At 45.7% G+C, this 12,883-nt stretch overlaps 1 long non-coding RNA gene across 2 annotated transcripts; it reads left to right on the plus strand.

The window, feature by feature from the left end:
* Positions 1 to 2,759: 2,759 nt before the first annotated feature.
* On the plus strand, positions 2,760 to 5,076 carry LOC120393811. 2 transcript variants are annotated; one of them, XR_005592130.1, is made up of 4 exons: positions 2,760 to 2,878; positions 4,199 to 4,317; positions 4,481 to 4,553; positions 4,919 to 5,076. It is a non-coding gene; the product is annotated as an uncharacterized LOC120393811 (long non-coding RNA). The 2 variants fall into 2 exon arrangements; XR_005592129.1 differs by lacking the exon at positions 2,760 to 2,878 and having other exon boundaries at positions 4,180 to 4,317.
* Positions 5,077 to 12,883: the final 7,807 nt, after the last annotated feature.

Raw genomic sequence — 12,883 nt, forward strand, 5'->3', positions numbered from 1 at the left:
TGTTTGAAATTTGTCCCTTTGGGCTCCCCTCTTCCTCCTTTCCTCTTGTCTCATCTTCTCTTTTCTCTTATTCCATTTCTTCCTGCTGATCTTCTTCCTGGGATCATGTAATGAAAGTCTGCATCATCATGGAAATGCACAAGAGGACTGAATTAAGGGTGCCCAGGGCAACACTTATTTGGACATTTGCTAACAAGAGAACGTAAAATTTCATAACCTTGTAATCGTTTTTGAAACTCTTGACTTTGTATTTCCTAATTATTTTATGGTTTATTTTGTTGCTGAAAGCAAACTTAAGTAACATTAAATGAAGGGTTTTTTGGTTTGTTAATTTCCTTATTTTTTTAATATATAATAGTTTTTTCTTTCTATGTACTGTTTAAACAATGAAGCTCTTACTCATCTGTTGTTTTCAGTATATATTTTATTGCCATTTTTATCTTTGTGAAGGTCCCTTTTTCACCACTCAATGCTGTGTTTATCAGAGAATTGAAAGTAATTAAATTAAACTGTATTAAAACAAAACTCATTTTATGCAACTTCAGTTTCCGTGAAAGTTCTAAGCTATAACCCTGAATGTGCAAGGAGCAGATAATCAGTATCCAAGAAAAAGAGCTGGAATTTTTCATCTCATTTTCACCTAGTCCTTACTAAGGAAAGTAGCAAACAATTGTCCTTTGTAAAGAAACACTGCACCGTACTACAGTACTAACCCAAATGAGCACAGCAGGAGGCTATCCCGGGTATCCACATCTGGCCCTGTTTCATTACAAACTTCCTTTCTGTAATGATGTTCTGGTAATAAGGGGGCAATCAGTCGTCAAAGGTAGCTCTTGCCATGGTAGCCAGGTTGCTAGTCATTCTCCCCAAGTATGCAAATGAACTGGAGGGACGGGGTGCTGAGTGGTGGATCCTCTCTGATGTCACAATGCTACTGCTCAGCCAGCACCAGGTGGCAGCAAATGTGCAATGAGTATGAGGGGAGGAGGGGAACAGGGTTTCCCAGGGCTCCTGTTTCCCCAAATTTCGTAAAGAAGACAACAACCTAACTACATAGAATACACATTAATGATGATTCCACACACATGATAATTAGTCACTGAAATTTGATTCAAGTCCCGCATGGCTTTTTTAGAAACAAGGGTTCCAAAAAAGGAGAGTCCTTGTAAAACAGAAAATGTTGATGCTCTGGTGTATTTGCAGTTGTGTTAAAATTGAATACTGTGACTTTACATGTTGGGCAGGGTTCCTGTACTTGCTTGCATGCTAGGCAGCTCAGTAAGGCAGAATAAACTTGGGACTTAGCAGCAATCAGCAGGTACCCAGTGAGTTGTGCCTCTCTGTTATAGGCAGTAGCCTATGTTCTCTCCCTCTGATTTTTGGGTTGTTATGTACTGTTGTTCTGGTCTTAATAAACAAATTGACAAGATATTGCAAACTTTCAGCAAGAGTATTTTATGTTTTCTCTAACTTGTCTGCTTGTGTGCCACAAAACATAACAGCCACAGTCTAAAAAAATAAAAATAAAAAAAATCTGAAGCCAAAAGTCCTTTCGAAAAAAAAAACAAAAAAGAAAGTTTTCCAGCAGAACATTTATTTCAGCTGGGAAGTGTTGATTCCTTGTAATTGAGACATTCCCTGGGAACACGTCCATCTCAATGAGATGTTGTTTGTTGGGCTTCCCGACCAAAATGGAAGAGTGGGAGAGTTCAAAGGTTGTAGCAGGAGAGTCACAGCATTGCCGCCCTCAGTGCCGTCCTGCCTTCAGACCTGGGCTTGGAGGGAAGCAGCCACCAACCTTTCTGAAACTATAAGACATTCCCAAATGTGGAGGTGGCTCTAGCGGTAGCCACAGGGGTCAGAAGCCCTGAGCCTGGGCTCCCAGAGATGTGGCTGAAGCAGAAGCTGCCAAGGCTAAAGCCCTGAGCCCAATGACAGGCTGATGCAGTGCACTTGCTTCTGCACTGCCTCTGGAGGTGCATCTGATATCCCCATGGAGAGCAGCCATACAGGGGAAGTCCTGTCCCAAATCCAGAAGACAAACAGCTAGGAGGCCCCTACTGGGGTGCTCCTGCCTGGGGGGCTCCCAGCAGGACGGGGAGATCGGATTTCATGGGGCAGGGCTAATTCGATCTAGCCAAGAAAGGCACAACAAGAACCAATGGCTGTCAGCTGAAGCCTGAGAAATTGAAATGAAATGTAAGGCACACATTTTTTACAGTGAGAGACACTAGCCACTGAAACAAATTACCCAGGGGAAAGGTGGATTCTCTGTTTCCAGCTGTCCTCCCGTCACAACTTGTTGTCATTCTGGAAGGTGCCTTTTAGTGAATTACTACAAGCGATTGGGCTTAATATGGTACTAAGTGTGTGAAATTTCATAGCCTGAAAAATAGAGGCCGGATTAGGAGATGGAATTGTTTCATAACCTCTATGAAAAGCTCAGTGTGGGGTGAGGAACAGACTCTGCTGTTTTACTGGGTAGCCTGCTTGCTCCCCAGAATCAATAATGAGCAAGTGGGGTGATCCGGGCTGCAGCTTAACCATCCAGCTGGGCTGGCCAGGGGCAGACATCAGGACTGCCAGGGAAAGGTGGGTGTGGCAGTGACTTCACAAAGGCCTTTGGCAGGAACTCAGCCTATTGGGCAAAGATGATGAGGCGTCTGTGACCTCACAGAGCTCCCTTGCCAACAGCCGGGCAGGACAGGGATGCGGGGCGGGGGGAACCTCAGAGACCCCTCTAGCCTTGCTGCAGCAAGCCTCCATCTCGCGGTCTCTCGCTGAGGACCAAGAGACAGTTGCTGTAGAGGAGATTCTGTGCGTGTGTTTTTCATTTCTTTGTGGATTTGTTTCAAAGATATTGTCATCTGTGTAGAAGGTAAGAAAAAATATAGGCTCTAAGTACAAGATAGGGGACTCTATCCTAGCAGATTCAAAGGCATCACCACCCTCCTAGTGAAAACGTTTTTGCTAATATCAAAGCCTTCCACACTGCAACTTGAGATCATTGCTCCTTGTTCTGTCATCTACCAGCTCTAAGATTTCATGACAATCAATCTTTCATTAGGACAATAATTCAAAAATACAAATACAAAAAAACTGGAGTGAAATCAATCCGTCCTGATCTTTAGTGTCTGGGAGTGTGGGTCTCAGGGACCAGACTGAGACCCTCATGGGCTAGTAACACCCAGGAAGCCAGTAAACTAATTCCAGTTCTCTTAGCATCCAAGCCTCCCTAATCCAAGGAACACCTGAGGGCTGCAGGAGACAGAGGGGGGCTGAGACAGTCTAACTCATGACTGAAAATACAGAGAGGTGTTATTGGCTTTGGTTGAGGGACAAGTAACAAATCTGTTGGGATTCTTACCCCAAACAACAATCGCCCATTGTCCTTTAGAGCACGAGGTCCCTAACAGGCCTGACTTGCTCAAATCTCTCTCCTGCTAGGACTGAGAGAATTTTCTCCATCCCCCAGGATACCGAGGGAAAGAGAAAAGAAGTGACCTCTCTTTGGTCACACAGCAAGGTGATGCCAGAGCTAGAAAGAGAAGCATAAGAAACAAGTTGTATCAAAATGTTTTGCATTTCAAACGAACTGATTTCTTAAACAAAGGCAATTTGATGTGTGGTTAGTGAACAGAAATGATACAACCGTGGGGTCGGGGCCGGGGCCGGGGCTGGGACTGGGACCGGGACTGGGACCGGCACTGACACCAGTGCCACAGGGCCAGAGCTGCAACCGCAGGGCCAGAGCCGCAACCGCGGGGCCGGGCCTGGACTGTCACTGGTGCCGCGGCGCCGGTGGTGCAACCGTGGGACCGGCACCGTCACCACAACCGTGGGCCCGGCACCGGCGTCGCGACCGCAGGACTTGGCGGCACTGGCGCCAGAGCCGCAGCCGCAACCGCGGACCTGGGCCGAGAACGGTGCCCGTGCCGCGGAGCCACAACTGGGGCCCCGGGCCAGCACAGGCGTGGTGGAGCCGGAGCCGTGGGACCAGGCCGGGACCAGCACTGGCGCCGCGGGGGCTGGGCCAGAGGCGTGGGGCCAGGGCCGGGACCAGCACTAGCGTTGCGGGGGCCAGGCTGGAGCCGTGGGGCCAAAGCTTGGGACCCTCCGCTGGGGCCAGGACAGGACGGGGCTAGATCTTCAATGCAGGATGAGGATTTTGGTTTGAATTGATTGTTTTTTTAAAAAGTGCTAAGCAGATGCTACACTGTAAGAAGAGGCAACAGAATCAAAAACTGAAAGATTGTTACTAAAACCAATGAAGAGCTGCAGAGAGTGGAGACCCGGCAAAGCAAACAAATGAATCCTGTGAGTAACTAACCTGAAAGCAAATGGGGAAGAAAAACTCATCTGGGTAATTGTGGCTCTTGGGACAAAAATTGGGTTCCTGGTACATAGCCTGGCTGAGATCATCCCTTTACCCTGGGATTCAAATGTCATTCTTTGTGTGGTGTCCTTATTTTATTCCTAGGAAAAGGATCCCCAAAGGAGGTGTAAGGATCCGGGACTCCAGTGTCTGCCAGAAGCTTCAGCCACCTTCACAGGTAGAAGTCACTGGTTTTCCTACAATGCCACTAGTGCTCTTCCTGCTCTCCAGGTCTGCTCCCTCCAGCAGGACAGAGACACCCCTTAACTCCCTGAGTCCTGATTTCCTGCCATTCAAGGGGCTGAGGGTTTGCATTGCCCCCACCTCAACCATCAGAGACTTTTCCTATGGGAATCTCCTTCCATTAGAACCAGTCTGCTCAGTAAATCCACCCACACTGACCTCATCTCAGCTGCTTTGTTTATCTGAGATTAGTGGTATCTTTGGAAAACCCTTAGCGTGTCGGGGTGTGAGGTGGAGCAGGGGATGCAGGAGCACCAGCAGATTCCCCTGAAGAATACCACCCTGTCTTTCTCTGGTCAGATTAGAGCTCACCGTCCATTGCGGAGGTGAAGACCGGATGAGAGCTGCTGGATTGACCTTGATGTGCCATGTCCTTGTGTGGATGAAGGACCTACATCTCAGGGACGGCCAGCAGCAGATGTAACACGTGTGTCCAGGAATGGGCTAAATAACCTACATTGAGAGGTAAGTAAAATCGTGGCCACATGTAGACATCACAGGAATTGGTGGGGATTGACCCAGGGTCCTTCAACACAAGCCCCTCTCACTCACTGTCAACAAATCCAGCTCCACTCACTAGACCACACCCCATTGCAGAGCCCCAGATCCCAGGAGCCCTGATTCTCAGACCCAGGCCTCACATCACAAGGCCAAACCTCCTCCCATTCTGGGCGCTGTAGAAGGGACCATTGGCAAAAAACCCCTCTACATTCCCTCTGTCAGAGACTGCGGCCACGGGTGACAAGTGAATGAGCTGAGATCTCCCCTGTGGGAATCTGAGGGGCTGCACATTTGGGGTTTCACAGGGACGGCGTCTGGCAGCCATTGACAGAGTGTTCCTGGGAGGAGATTTTCCATCTCTAACAAAGGGTTTCTGTTCCCCCAGATCTCAGCCGCTCAGCAGAATGTGGGAGAGCCGAGTGCTGATGGGATAGAGGGGTCCCAGGAGTCGCTATGCAGCAGGGGCAGGGTCTGCAGTCACCATGGGCCAAACACTGCGCTCCAGACAACCCAGGCTGTTTCCCTGGATTGCAAAGGGGACTTTAGCTTGGGGAATCGGTTGCTGGTGCCTATGTCCACAGCTGGGATGTTTTCATGAGGCTACTCAATGGTCCAAGAGAGAGAGGAGGAGCCTCTTATGTACCTCCCGAGCACCCGCTGGTGCCTGGACTGATTGACAACAGCTTATCAGGGAGTTTCCTATTTCCTGCTGCTCCCCTGAACCCGCTTGAGGAGAACAGACAGTCAGCTGAAGTAGTAGGAGCCGGTTAGGCCCTTAAGAGGCTGAGATCTTCCCTCACTCAGGCCCTGCTACCAGCCTGCTTATTTGTCCCCTTCAAGTGAGTGTTGAGAGCCACTCTAGCTGGCACAGAACAGCAGTCATGAGGGAAAGAAGAAAACGCCCCCCTGGGGCAACATTCAGAAAAAGAAAGAAAGCAAAGGAAGCTTTTCTATCTAAGCAGGAAGGAGCTCTCCTGAGATACAGAGACACAAATGTTCACGCTGAGCCTTCCGGCCCCAATGAGGATGTGAGTGGTGAGGAGATGCCTGATCTTCCAGTTAGTCAGAGTGCAGGTGACCTGGCAGCTACTGCAGCATCCATATCTCCATCTCAAATGGATGTAACCATGCACATTCCTGAAGAAATGTGTAGCTCAGAGAATAGTGTGGTGGAGGCACAAGAAACAGCTGCTGCTGAGTTTAGTTCCTTAAATCTAGATGATCCAGGACCGTGGACCCACTTGAGCAGTAGCCTGAAGGACTTCCTTGCACTGCATGGGCCACAGCAAGTGAAAAACTTCACGTTCCCCAAAGACAATGAAAATAGAAGTTTCCATCCAACACATTCCTGGTGTGAAATCCCCAATGGTGACAAAGTGGAGAGGCCATGGCTTAGGTACTCCAAACCCCAGAATGCTGCATACTGGTTTTGTTGCAAACTCCTCCAGTCTAATGTTCCAGCCACATTGTGTTCTACAGGAACAAAGGACTGGAAAAATCTGGCTAGAAATGTGGCATGCCATGAGAGGGCAGCAAATCACCAGAGAGCATTCCATAGGTGGAAAGAACTTGAGAGGAGCCTAAGATTAAAGGCCACCATAGATGATCAGCATGAATAGAAGATTGCATCAGAGTTCTGAAAAGGCTCTTTGCCATTGTGAGAGGGCTTGCTACGCAAAACCTAGCACTGCATGGCACTTCAGATCAGCTGCATGTGCCAAACAATGGAAACTTCTGCATAGAACATCCTCACCGCACAAGTTCCCCAATCCACAACCCTTTCTTTAATCATCATAATAATTCATAATAAACAAATGACTATTCATCAAAAGAAAGAAAGGCCACAAAAATCCCTTTGATTTCAATGAGGATTAGGAACTGAAATCCCTTTAAAAAATCTGGCCCTAAGTGATTTGCTCAAGGTCACAAAGGAAGTCTGCAGTGGAGGAGGAATTTAAACTCAGACCCCTCAAGTCTTAGGCTAGTGCGATAACCTCTGGACCATCCTTCCTTTCTCATGCGTATGTATAGTGACATGTTTCTGTCTATCTAACCCCAGACATAACCATGTCTCTGTCTATCTATCCCCACAGAAAAACACCCGTCTGTCTAGTGTCTACCTATCTGTCCCTGAACAGAACCATCTGTCTGACTATCTAGCTATAAAAACACTTCTCCATGTACACCTCCCTTTATTTAATTGTACAGTGATTTTAGGTGAGGGCTTTGGGAACTGAGATAATAGCAGTGGCAAATGGAAGTAATTTACAATCTGAGTATCTCCTCTTTATATCATCTGCTAAATTAACCAATATAGTTCAAAAGGTAGTGGAACACGCAGGGGGAGATGCCTATATTGCAGAAATAACATATCAGTGCATAAAGGAGAAGCTGTAACACCGTTACTGGACACTGTTTCTGAAGGGACATGGCGCCTTCCTTCATTATCTGGCTCACGTTCCATTTCCATATTGTTTTCTCCTGTAAATCACATGATCGAAATTTCTACACATTGACTTAATGAGTGAGAACTAGCTCCTATTTGGACTCCAGTACTGATCAGAAAAACCAGTCCTCATACAGGGAGGAATAATTTTCTGGTGTATTGTCCTCCTCAGAGTGTCCTTCACCTCCTTGTTCCTCAGGCTGTAGATCAGCGGGTTCAGTATGGGGATCACAAGGGTATCGAACACGGCAACCGTTTTGTCCCAGGCCACTGAGCTGTCAGACGAGGGTCATAAATATGTAAAGATCAGGGTCCCATATAAGATGGAAATGACAATCAGGTGGGAGGCGCAAGTGGAGAAGGCTTTGTGCCTTCCTGTCATGTAGTGGATCCTCAGGATGGCAAAGATGATGTAAATGTAGGAGATGAGGATGGTGAAAATGGTCCCTATTGGTTCTATGGCTGCAAAGATGAAATGCACTAGCTTATCGATGCGAAAGTAAGAGCAGGAGATTTCTTGGAGTGGGCGAATATCGCAGAAGGAATGATCGAGGACATTGGAGTGGCCGAAGGAGAGACTGAATACGGTACATGTATGCACAGTGGCATTGAACAGGCGCATAGGTAAGTGCGGAGATATAGGAAGAAGGAGACACACATCAGGGTCCAAATGGGGCTCTGAGTGATCACTACTTCCCACCATCTAACACAGATGTAATGAGGCTAAGTGGTGTCCATATAAAGAAATGAAAACTACTGATTATTCCTCAAGAAAGGCTTTTAATGACTTACAGCTATAAATGCAACACAGAAGACAAGCACAAGTATAAGTAAACTTTTTACTACTATTTTTAATACTGCAGTACTAATATAATCTGAGATTAAATTATCCCAACACTACCATTCTTAATACTATAGTGTTAGTACAACTTGAGATCAAAACAGCTCGAGCAACCCAGACTTTACTCCATTACCTTATTTTGCATGCAACCAGACTTTTTTACTTTAAAACCTTACCCTACCGGGAATATATCACCTTCTAGTTGACCGCTCTTTGAATTGGTCAGATAGTCGGTGCAGTTCAGGTTTCCTCGGTTCAGGGGGTGCGGGTCAGACCGATCAAAGAGAATAACTTCTTAGACCAAGACACACCCACACACCCACCTGAAGTTCTACACATTTAATCTCATCTGCTCGTCGCACTTTGAAGTAGGTCAACCAATCAGGTTAGGCCAAATTTAGTGTTATCGCTTTGGCTGTATAATTTATACTTACTTTTTTTCTTGTAGCCAATTATTGTTTTAGTTCATAAGTTATGCTCAAGGAGATAGCTTATTTCTATGTAGTCCATTGTCTCAACTGTGGTTTTCCTTAGTTTTCTAGGTAACTTACCTCTAAATGGGTTATTGGCTTGATTGTGGGTGAGGTTATCTTGATGACCTATGCCTAAAGGCCTAGCCTATCAAACCCACATAGGAATCAGTTTTTTGGCTGCAGCGTCTCTTAACCACAAGTTCCAAAGGTGGTTTCAATAACCCGGGGGCATGACCTATTATACCAGGGGTAGGCAACCTATGACACGCGTGCCGAAGGCGGCACACAAGCTGATTTTCAGTGGCACTCACACTGCCCGGATCCTGGCCACTGGTCTGGGGACCTCTGCTTTTTAATTTAATTTTAAATGAAACTTCTTAAACATTTTTAAAACCTTATTTACTTTACATACAACAATAGTTTAGTTATCTATTATAGACTTATAGAAAGAGACCTTCTAAAAACGTTAAAAACGTTATTACCGGCATGCAAAGTCTTAAATTAGAGTGAATAAATGAAGACTCGGCACAGCACTTCTGAAAGGTTGCTGACCCCTGTATTATACCGTATAGGAGTCAACATAAAATGTTGTCTGGTTGTAGGAATCTTTTGACCATTAAGTTGCAGCTTAATTTTGCAAAGCTTGCTTTTTAAAGCATCCGGAAGTTTTAGGCCTGACACTGGCAATACTGTTGTTCATCTTAAGCTTGACAACACTCTTGCCTAAATTAACCACAGTAAGAGCCAGCCACTGGCTGGAAGCAGACTCTCTTGGACATGATGACATTATAAAGCAATGGGTTGCAGATGGCCACGAAGCGATCGTATGCCATCACAGCCAGGAGGCAAAGCTCATTGTTGGCACAGAAGGAGAAGAGGAAAAACTGAACCACACACCCAGGGAACGAAATGTGTTTACTCTTTGCTAGGGAAATGACCATCGCCTTGGGGGCAATCACCGAGGAGTAGACAACATCTAAGAATGACAAGTTGCTGAGGAAAAAGTACATGGAGCTGTGGAGTTGGGAGTCAACCCTAATCAGCATGATCATCCCAACAGTCCCCACCAGGGCACAGAAATGAACGGCAAAGAACACCACAAAGAGGATGTTTTGCAGCTTTGCACTGTCAGTTATTCCCCAGAAAATGAAGCCAGTCACTGTGGTGCAGTTCCCTGGAGCCATTTCCCCTGTCATGTGCTCTGTGCCAGAGAAGAGGCAGTGGAGGGTAGGGCATGGAAGCAATGGGTACCACAAAAATAAATCTGATGTCCTGTGCAGACTCGTGTTCTCTCTTAAGAGATGTCTAAAAGGAAGTGTAATGTAGTCAGATTCCAAAGCCTCTGCTGGGCACAATCCAAAGTGGCAGCAGAGCACTGAGGGGAAATGTTTCTGAAAATCCAGCTCTGCTGTTTATCCAAGAGTTCAGAGTATGCGCTGTACGGCTTGTGCTGAAGCCCACTGTCTTTAGCGAGTTCGCCAATAGAAATCAGTGCCCCTCTGTCCATTGCACCGCAGGCAGGCAGGTGGGGGCGGAGGGGTACAGACACCACTTGGATCAGTGCTCTCCATCCTAGCTCAGGCTTCGTTTGGTTTCCTTCATTTCCCCCCAATCCTGGTAGCTTATTCTGGGAAGTTTCTCACGCAGCAGGAATTCTCAATGGCCCTTCAGGAGAACTGGGAGTGCAAACCTGCTAGGACCTCCGTAACAGCCAGGTCCCTACGAAATTCAGGGCTCACTTTGACTAATTTACAAACTCTCTGGCCTTGAAACTGACCAATGTCACCATTTCAGATGTTTCCATCTGAAATTTCATGGTATTGTAACCATTGTTTTATTCTCTGTTTCTTGGTGTCCTCATATCACGACTGGCTGTCATCTAGAAGGTGCCTTTTAGTGAATTACAAGCAATTGGGCTTAATATGGAGTTAAATGTGTGAAATTTCATGGCCCGTGAAATAGAGACCGGATTAGGTCTCAGTGTGGGGTGAGGAACAGACTCTGCTGTTTTACTGGGTGGCCAGAATCAACAATGAGCAAGTAGGGTGATCCGGGGCGCAGCTCAATCATCCAGCTGGGCTGGCTGGGGCAGACATCAGGCCTGCCAGGGAAAGGTGGGTGTTGCAGTGACTTCACAAAGGCCTTTGGCAGGAACTCAGCCTATTGGGCAAAGATGATGAGGCGGCTGTGACCTCACAGAGCTCCCTTGCCAACAGCCGGACAGGACAGGGATGCGGGGCAGGGGGAACCTCAGAGACCCCTGTAGACTTGCTGCAGCAAGCCTCCATCTTTGCTGTCTCTCTGTGAAGACCAAAAGAGGATTAGTGTGGAGGAGATTCTTTGGGAGTGTTTTCATTTCTCTGTGGGTTTTGTAGAAAGAAATTGTTATCTGTGTAGAAGGTAAGAAAAAATACAGGCTATTTGTGCAAGATGGGGGACTCTAACCTGGGAAGCAGCGATCCTGAAAAAGACTTGAGGTGATGGGGGATACTCAGCTGGTCATGACCTCCTAGTGGGACGCTGTGGGACAAATTTGATCCTTGGAGCCGTACATAGATGTGTTATTGGCTTTGGATGGGGGACAAGTAGCAAATCCATCAGGATTCTTGCCCCAAACAACAATCACCCATTGTCCTTTAGAGCACAAGGGCTCTAACACACCTGATGTGCTCAAATCTCTCTCCTGCTAAGACTTAGAGAATTTTCTCCATCCCCATGATACAGCAGTAAAGAGAAAGGAAGTGACCTCTCTTTGGTCACACAGCAAGGTCATGCCAGAGCTAGAAAGAGAAGCATAAGCAAAAAGTTGTATCAAAAATGTTTTACATTTAAGACTAACTAATTTTTTAAACAAAGGAAATTTGATGTGATTAGTGAACCGAAATGATACCGTCTGGTCAACATGTGTTTCTAGACTTATGAACTAATAGATCCATCCCCTCACACCTGGTTTTTAATCCATAGATTGAGGGAGGAAAACAAGTGTGCCCGTTTTTGAACCCCCAATGGCTTCTTTGAATTTCAACAAACTAGTCAATTGAAATGAACTATTTGAATAAACTGAAATGAAGAAAATATTTTCTGCACCTCTCAAGGAAGCTACTGCTGTCCAAAGCTGGGTTAGCATTTCAGCGAACTTTGCTTCCAGGGCCTTAGCTATCACATCAGTGGTGTGACTGCCTTAAAAAGTTGGCGATGAATATGTTCCGCTTAATGTTATTTTTTCTCTTCTATTTAAATTATTTAAGAGAGTGTCATAAATTTCACCCAAACAAAGGTTGTCAACTTCAAATTTAATTTTAAATGGAAGATTTTTTTTTTGGTCAAGCTGGGCCTTACAAATCTCTAAGGATGACAGTAGTAAATAACTCGATAGCATTCATCACCATACAAATTTTGACAGGTTTCCACACCCCTTTTAGGGCTTATGTCCCGCCTTCCCACCCCCCGTTTCCGTTGGCGCCAAAGTGTGGCGCTGTCGGCCATTTTGAAAAAATGTGTGTGTGTACGTGTTTGACTAGGGGAAGTGTTGTGTATGTTGGTGCTTGGGTACATGGAGAGAAAAAGGTTGAAAGAAGAGTGTGAGAGAGTGTAAAGAGGAAAAAAGAGTTTGAGTAAGGTTTAGAGGGAAAAAAGGAAATTTGAAAGAAGAGAGGTAAGTTATTGAAGAAAAGAGGCTGGTTATGAAAGAATAGAAAGATAGAACTTGAAAAAAGGAAATATTTGTTTTTAAAGGGCTAGTTTAAGAAAAAAGTTAAATAATATTAAAAACTAGGTTTAAAAAGGGAATTTACTAAGGCAAAACCTGTTTGGTAAGCCCTGGTAAAAACCATTTAAAAAAAAGTGGCTAAGAAAAATACAATAAAACTATTGAATACCAGTGTAGGTTAAGAAAGAAAACATTTAAAACCATTAAAAACTAGGTTTAAAAAAGGGAATTTACAAAGGCAAAGCCTGCTTGGGAGACACAGGGTGAAAAAGTGAATAAAAAAGCATTGAAACCA

This window comes from Mauremys reevesii, unplaced genomic scaffold, assembly GCF_016161935.1.
Source record: "Mauremys reevesii isolate NIE-2019 unplaced genomic scaffold, ASM1616193v1 Contig32, whole genome shotgun sequence".
NCBI classification, from domain to species: Eukaryota; Metazoa; Chordata; order Testudines; family Geoemydidae; genus Mauremys; species Mauremys reevesii.